This window comes from Lipotes vexillifer, unplaced genomic scaffold (assembly GCF_000442215.2).
Source record: "Lipotes vexillifer unplaced genomic scaffold, Lipotes_vexillifer_v1.1 scaffold442, whole genome shotgun sequence".
NCBI classification, from domain to species: Eukaryota; Metazoa; Chordata; class Mammalia; order Artiodactyla; family Lipotidae; genus Lipotes; species Lipotes vexillifer.
In genome coordinates this window covers 1,348,707-1,357,064 of record NW_006790311.1, presented here as the reverse complement: position 1 = coordinate 1,357,064, position 8,358 = coordinate 1,348,707, and the positions used below count along the sequence as shown (strand labels likewise).

General features: G+C 38.8%; 1 protein-coding gene across 1 annotated transcript in view; it reads left to right on the top strand.

The window, feature by feature from the left end:
* Positions 1-8,358, top strand: part of CDON (cell adhesion associated, oncogene regulated) — a 57,017-nt gene that overhangs the window by 43,957 nt on the left and 4,702 nt on the right. The window lies entirely within an intron of this gene.

Here is an 8,358-nt window from a genome sequence, read left to right as displayed (position 1 = left end):
GGGAAAGAGGATGCATTCATTCATTTATTCATTCGATGGACATTTGTTGAAGGTCTACAGTGGGCCAAGCACCAAGACAGGTCCTGAGGCTACAGTTGTGAGCAAAACAGGCATTGCCCCTGCCTACACTGAGCTTATAGTTTGATGGGGAGACATATCTTTTTTAAAAATGACATAATAATCATAAAAATGAATATATAATTAAAACTGGATGCTTTAAAGACAAAGTAAAGAATGTAGTAGAAAGGAAAGACTTCCCTTTTTGCTCTGAAGAATTTGTAAAACTAGGTAAAAGAGGATGGGGATAGGTTTAAAGCTTTCCAGGCAAAGGCAAGGTACCATTTATGCAAAATCTTTAAAGCAGAATGCCGGAATCCTCACAGAACTTAAAGAAGGCTAGTGTGGCAGGAACCTAGTAAGCAAAAGGGTCAGAGGTAGAAGACGAGTGAAATCAGATGGTACAGAGCCATGGCGAGTCAGTGAAAGATTTTAAGTAAAAGAACTTTGTGATAGAGCACTCCTGGAGGATAGAGTTTGGAGAATCCATTAGATGGCGCAGGAAAGGATACAGGGGACCAGTTGGATGGCTGTGGCAGTAGTCCAGATGAGAAATAGTACACTAAGTTAGCTACAGTAGATACAGAGAGAAGTAGGTGGGTTGGAGAGATTTAGGAGGTGCAGTTTTTTAAAAAGACATGAGTAATTGTGTGAGGAGGCAGCAGAGGGGGAGGTGTCAAGGATGGTGTCCAGGTAATTGGATGCCCTCACTGAACGAGGAAACACTGCAGGAAAGAGCTTATAACTGTCTACCCCTCACACACCTGGGAGTCATCCCCTTAGACCCCGGGGGTGCCTCATCAAACTCACCTTGACCCAAGGCAGCTGTCTTAGTCCACAGGTGCCTGAGAACTGACGAAGGCCTTTCCACGTGGAATCTTGCCTGCACTGTGTCCTGCCACCCCAGTTTGTTTTTTTCTGCCTTCTTAGGTTTAAACTTGAATGTATTTCTTAGAGTGGGCTTTTAAGAAGCAAGTCATTGCCAACCTTAGGCCCCTTTTATCATCCTTCTATTTTAGTCATAGAAAAGTTTGCTTTTCTTGTCTAAACTGGCACATTGACATGCAGATTTGACATCAGATAAGAGGGGCGTGCGCGCACTCCAGCAATCTGTGGAGTTTTATTTGCTTCTAGGGCTTTTGTGGCATTTGTAGAAGACTGCCTGCCTCACTGGGTTCAGTCCATGTGAGCTTTTCAGGTTTGAGAGTAGCATGTAATAGCTCCCTATATGAACAGCTGGAAAGAAGCATATTTAATGAGGCTTTTCAGGGAGCCAGCCCCCTACACAAGAGACTCAGCTGAGAGTCTTGTGCAATTTGGGCACTGCAAGAGTTAAACAGATTTTAATCAAATAGCTTTCTACCCACCTCTTCTCCTCAATTCAAAAAGCAGTAGTACAGTTCTGGATATGTAATCAAATGGGGTTTGTCAGTTGCTTGGCTAGTTTAATGGGAAGGGATTGACATTAAATCTGGTCTGTTTACCATCAGTCTTGATAATTTGTAAGAGAGTAGAGGGGGCACTGATGAAATTCACAGATGAACAAACTGAGAGGTCCCATCAGGAGGGACCAAAAAGTTAACTTTAAGGGTCCTAGAGAGATTGGAAATGGGCAGGAAGTAACCAAGTAAAAATCAGCTTGGAAAAATGTATATAATCCATCTGGGAAAAAAAGTGCTATCTATACCTGGCTGATGGTCAGGAGGAGAAATAATGCTATTCGGAATAGTGCTTTAGAACACATAGATATAAATGACCTCCAAGTTTGTACATAATGATCACCTTAAAAGTCTGTGTATTGTTGGGTTTGGGGGTGCTCTTTTACCAACTTGAAACCTTCCACTGCTGTCAGATATACTCAGGTAAAAATAGTGTCTGGAGATGAATTTGAAAACATTTCATTATAGTCGTAGTTCTTTCAGACCTAGAGTTTGGTCTGCCCAGTTGGTTTGTTAAGTGTGAAAACAACTGCTTATCCAGGACTCCTGGACTCTTCCCTGCAGCAGGTTAATTTGTTATGACTAAACCCATCTCCTATCCCTGTCCACTCAGCTATTTCAGAACTAGCCATAAAACCGAAGGAAGGAAACACGACAAAGCCTCAGATTTGGATTCTCTTCCATCTATGGTAATCAGCCTGATTCCCTAAGAAATTCCCTAATTTCTTTAGTTGATCAGTACCTTCCTTTTGAGTTACATATCTCCTGCTTTTGATATGGAGACCCAATCCTGTTGTCAGGGAATAACATGGTTAGACTAGTACTCTTGGTCTTTTATTTGTAGGATTGTGTGTGTGTGTGTGAACTTGCCATGTTCAGTAATGCACTCAGTCATTTATAGTCACCCAACATGTTGTTGGGTGACAGTCACCAAGAAACTAATTCCCAAAAGGAAATTCCCACTGCAACATCCAACCAAGAGTGTACGGTGAGAATGGAGAAGCTTTATGGGCCCTGGAGGAATGTCATCAGGGTTCTGTTGCACAGTTACTGATGACTTCCCCAAAATAAGGGCTAGGTCAGCAAAATAACAGACACAGGGCCAAGAGGAAACAGCAGGGGTGAGCTGAATATTAAAACAAACCACCACCAAAATGAAACCGTTTCAGAAGATGTTCATGAAGCACATTCATGAAAATAAGTATCACACATCCAAGAGGCTCATGGGTAGTTAGTCCCTGCCCTCCAGGGATAATCAAAAGAGGAAACTTAAGGCAAAATGTATATAATTATCTAATCAGAGTTATTCTGCACATAATCATGCTTAACAAATATTCAGCTGTATAATCAGAAATGGGATACTTTCTCTGCAAAATATTTTAGAGGTGCTGTGTAGTTTTACTGGAATGTCCAAAATATGTTTAGTCAAATACTAAAGCAATGTATTCTTTCAAGAACAATCCTATTCTACTATTCCAATTTCTTATTTCCTAGTCTGTGCTATTCAGATTGTTGGTGAAAGAGTATTTTATTTTTATGACACTATAATAGTCATTCTCCTATCTTACAGCTTGGTCAGACAGGCCTCTCCTGTTTACTAAATGATATCTTAGTAATAAGCTAACAGGTCCCAGACTACCTGAATTCTTGCAGAACAGCACAGATTTTTGTATGTGGCATGATGCACAGAGTTCTATTTACTCAATGTTTTAAAAGTAGGAAAAGTCGTTTCATTGAGTCAGAGACAACTCAGTGAAAACTTTCACCCCACTTTAAGCCAATAGTAACTGCAGTTGAAAGATTGAGAAGCCTCAGATAGTAAAATTACAAGCTCTTTGTATCGTGTAAACTGTAAGATGTGCATTATAAGAGCATCTTTTTTTTTTTTTTTTTGTGGTACGCGGGCCTCTCACTGTTGTGGCCTCTCCCGTTGCGGAGCACAGGCTCCGGACGCGCAAGCTCAGCGGCCATGGCTCACAGGCCCAGCCGCTACGCGGCATGTGGGATCTTCACGGACCGGGGCATGAACCTGCGTCCCCTGCGTCGGCAGGCGGACTCTCAACCACTGCGCCACCAGGGAAGCCCCTATAAGAGCATCTTAATGAATGTGATACATTTGCAGACACAGACATTTGCCCTTTTCTCTCTCTCACTTGTTATAGATTTGGGCTCTTACATTTACGTATATACAGGTATTATTGTGATGATCTGATTACTTTAGAAACTTTAGGGACTTCCCTGGCAGTCCAGTGGTTAACACTCTGTGCTTCCACTGCAGGGGGCATGGGTTCGATCCCTGGTCAGGGAATTAAGATCCTGCATGTCATGCAGCAAGGCAAAAATAAATAAGTAAATAAAGCCACAGTTTTTTTTTTTTTAAAAGAAATTTTAATTAAAGCGTTATCAGTAAAATAATTGTTTTACATGTTATATGCCTAATTATATGCAGAACAGGTATTGTATTCCTTTTTTATCGACTATGACCTCTGTGCTAATACCTTAGCATGTAGCCCCCAAGTTGAAGCCATTTTTATGTCAACACATGTAGACATCCAGAAATGAACTAAAAGTAAGGTGAATGAATTTTTTATATTTGGTTATCTATGTGGTTAATTACTGATGATTATGAGTTAGGGTTCGGCATACTAGAAAATTTTAAATCAGTTTGGTTTATCATGTTGAAATTTGGGTTATAATCACGTTAACAGTCTAACTCAAATGACGATGTTACTACCAGCACCACCCTGTTAATTGAGAGTCACAGTTCGGAATAAAAGTATGCACTGCTGTGATTTTCTGTATCACTTACCTGAAAAATAGCTGCTAAAGAATATGTAATAGGAAATTGCACTTTTCTCTTGCTAAATATCTGTAATTTCTTTTAAAACATATGTATATTCTGCTTGTTAACTCCCAGCACATAAAACCAGGTGACAGTATCAGCTCTCTAATTACCATCCATTGTAGTTGGCCCTGGCTCTTCTGTCCTGACCATCCCTCAGTCCTATCCCATCCATGTAGTTCACCTTCATTCTCACGAAAGTGCTCTACACTCAAACTGTTAGACTGCCCTTAGATTTCCTTTAAAAATCTCATCCTTTGCTTTAAATTAAAGAAATGAGCAGGACAGAAAAGAAACTAAAAGGAACAAAACAACAGAAGAATTTAAGGCATCTTATTATCTGGTGAGTCTTCATTATTTTATGGCAGCATTATGAAATTAAATTCATATTAGATCTATATAAGCCAATTATTAACTTATAATATCTTGTGTTTAGGGAACTGCCCTGGTGTTTCAAATTCTGGCAAGTATTTTTTTTTTCCTACACCTTAACTTTACTTTTTTAAATGAAAACTTCTCTTTCTGACCTGATCCTCTTTTGTCTTTCAGGTTTCTAGCACCTTTGTATTACTTCCAGATTCCTGCAGAGAAATGGAACATCAAGCCAGAAGCTCACTTAGTTTGTTTTACATCATGATTGGGGATTTCATTAAGTGCCTGACTGTGCTCCATTGTCCCACTAAGAGCTTTCTCTGCCACCTAGGACAGGCATTGCCCCTCGTCCAGAAGACTGAATTTTAAGTCAGAGAACTTTGAAGCCAACAGGTAGAAGAAAGACCAAACAACAATGGAACAAGGACAGAGATAACTACTATTGTGGTACAAAAATCTTAAGGGGTAAGTGTATGGTTCACTCTCACTTTATTTTTTTGGCCGTGCTGAGTGGCATGCGGGATCTTAGTTCCCTGACCAGGGATCGAACCTGTGTCCCCTGCAGTGGAAGCATGAAGTCTTAACCAGTGTACCGCCAGGGAAGTCCCATGGTTCATTCTCACTTTAATCTACGTGTATTATCTTAGTTTTAGGTATGGTCTGTTATAAGGTATCTTGACCAATTAGTTTAATTGTTGCTCCTTGATAATAAATTCACTTGCTTACAGAAAAGGTTATTTAAAAAGTCTGATGTGCTAATGTTTATTATTTATTCAGCATTTTTGAGGTCATACGATATGCCATTTACTGTGTGCTTGGTGCTGGACATTATGATCTTAATTAGAGTCTAACATGCATTAGTACTTTTATTACTTCCTAGACAATAAAATACTTTAGAACATTTTAACTCCAGGTCCTTCCCCAGTGTTTTGTTATTTTTGTCATGTGGTTTAATTCTATAAATATTTAAAATCCTTTAAGACAATACAGTTACTGTTTTTTGCGGTCGATATTTAGTCACAATTCCCAACATTACCTTTGTTGCTATTCATCCCTTCTTTTTTTTTTAACCAGTTTTTATTGGAGTATAGTTGATTTACAATATTGTATTAGTTTCAGGTGTACAGCAAAGTGAATCTGTTATACATGTACATATAACCACTCTTTTTTAGATTATCTTCCCATGTAGGTCATAACAGAGTATTGAGTAGAGTTCCCCATGCTATATAGTAGTTTCTTATTAGTTATCTATTTTATATAGTGTATATATTTCAGTCCCAATCTCCCAATTTATCCCTACCCCCCTTCCCCCCTTGGTAACCATAAGTTTGTCTTCTACATCCATGACTCTGTTTTGTAAATAAGTTCATTTGTACCATTTCTTTAGATTCCATATATAAGCAATGTCATATGATATTTGTCTTTCTCTGTCTGACTTACTTCACTCAATATGATGATCTCTAGGTCCATCTATGTCACTACAAATGGCATTATTTCATTCTTTTTTATGGCTGAGTAATATTCCATTGTATATATGTACCACATCTTCTGTATCCATTCATCTGTCGATGGACATTTAGGTTGCTTCCATGTCCTGACAATTGTACGTAGTGCTGCAATAAACACTGAGGTGCGTGTGTCTTTCTGAATTATGGTTTTCTCCAGGTATACGCCCAGGAGTGGGATTGCTGGATCATATGGTAGCTCTATTTTTAGTTTTTTAAGGAACCTCCATACTGTTCTCCACAGTGGTTGCACCAATTTACATTCCCACCAACAGTGTAGGAGGGTTCCCTTTCCTCCACACCCTCTGCCTCATTTCCTGTTTGTAGATTTTTCTGTATTTCTTCCTGTTGTCTGCTGGTACTCATTTTCCCTCAACTTGAAGAATTCCGTATAGTATTTCTTGTAGTAAAGGTCTGAGGGTTACATATTCTCCCAGATTTTTTGTCTGGAAATGTCTTCAATTCATCTTCCTTTTCAAAGGGTATTTATTACTGTTCATTAAATTCTAGGTTGGCAGTTACTTTCTTTTTGTGCTTTAACAATGTCATTCCATTATTTTGTTGCTTCTGTTGTTTCTATTGAAGAATCATCTATACAGCTGTTGTTCCCTTTCAAGGTGATAATGTCTTTTTCTTCTGGCTGCTTTTGTGATTTTCACTTTGTATTTTTGCTTCCAGCAATTTAATTATTCACATTTGAAAGTATAATTTTCTTTGTATTTATTCTGCTTGGGGTTCATAGAACTTCTTAAATCTGTGGCTTGAAATTTCATCAGTTTTAGAAAATTCTTAGCCTTTATCTCTCCAGATATAACTTTTATCCCATTCTCTCTTTTCTGTCCTCCAGAGAGATGCCAACTTTACAGGCATACCTTGGAGATATCAAGGGTTTGGTTCCAGACCACTGCAATAAATTGAGTATTGCAATAAAGTGAGTCACATGAATTTTTTGATTATGTCCAAAAAAATGTACATACTTTAATTTAAAAATACTTTATTGCTTAAAAAAATCCTAACCATCATCTGAGCCTTCAGTGAGTCATAATCGTTTCACTGGTGGAGGGTCTTGCCTCGATGTTGATGGCTGTTGACTGATCAGGGTGACGGTTGCTGAAGGCTGGAATGACTGTGGCAATTTCTTAAAATAAGACAACAGTGTTTGTGGCACCTCAAAACAACTACAGTCAAAGGTCACTGATCACAGATCACCATAACAAATATAATAATAATGAAAAAGTTTGAAATATTTCGAGAGTTACCAAAATGTATCACAGAGACAGAAGTGAGCAAACGCTGTTGGAAAAATGGCGCTGATCAGCTTGCTTGACGCAGGGCTGCCACAAACCTTCAGTTTGTGTAAAACGTGTTATCTGCGAAGTGTAATAAAGTGAAGCATAATCAAATGAGGTGTGCCTGCATGTATTTTTGAGCTTTTTTCTATGCCTCGTATGCCTCTTAAGCTTCTTTCTATATTTTCCATCCTTTTGTGTCTGTGCTTCAGTCTGAAGACCGTGCAGAGACACGCTTTATGTTCAGTAAACCTCTAGTCATCTGTGTTCAATTTGGTCTTAACTCCATGAATTGAGTTCTTCGTTTAGGTATTCTACTTTTTAGTTTAGAAATTCCAAATAATCATTATTATTAGATTCTAAGTCTCTGTTAAAATTCTCCATCTTGTCACCTATTTTCTTGAATATGTTCATCCAGTTCTTTTAAAATCTTTGTCTCCTAACTCAATGTCTGCATCGCTTAGTTTTCTCGTGTTTCTGTCTCCAGAAATGCCACATAATTTTTTACTGAATTCTGGACATTGCTTATAAAAACTCATAGAGTCTCTGGAAGATGTTTTCTTGCCCCAGAAAGGATTTACTTTTGCTTTTGGCAGGCAGTTAGGCAAGGGGCAGATCATTTTAACCCAATTAGCGATTGAGCTGATTTAATGCTGAGTTTCAGTCTTTTTAAAAGCCTTGTCTATTCCTGCTTCACTGTTATTTTTACAATGTAACCCTTCAAGGGTCCCAGTGAAAAGCCTGGGGGGTTTACTGGGCCTCTTCTCTTTGGTAGGCTCTGAGCTCCAATTTCTGTCTTCCCAGCCCCAGGAAACTGCCAGAAGTTCTGCTCAGCTCCTTAGCCACTTCCTGCT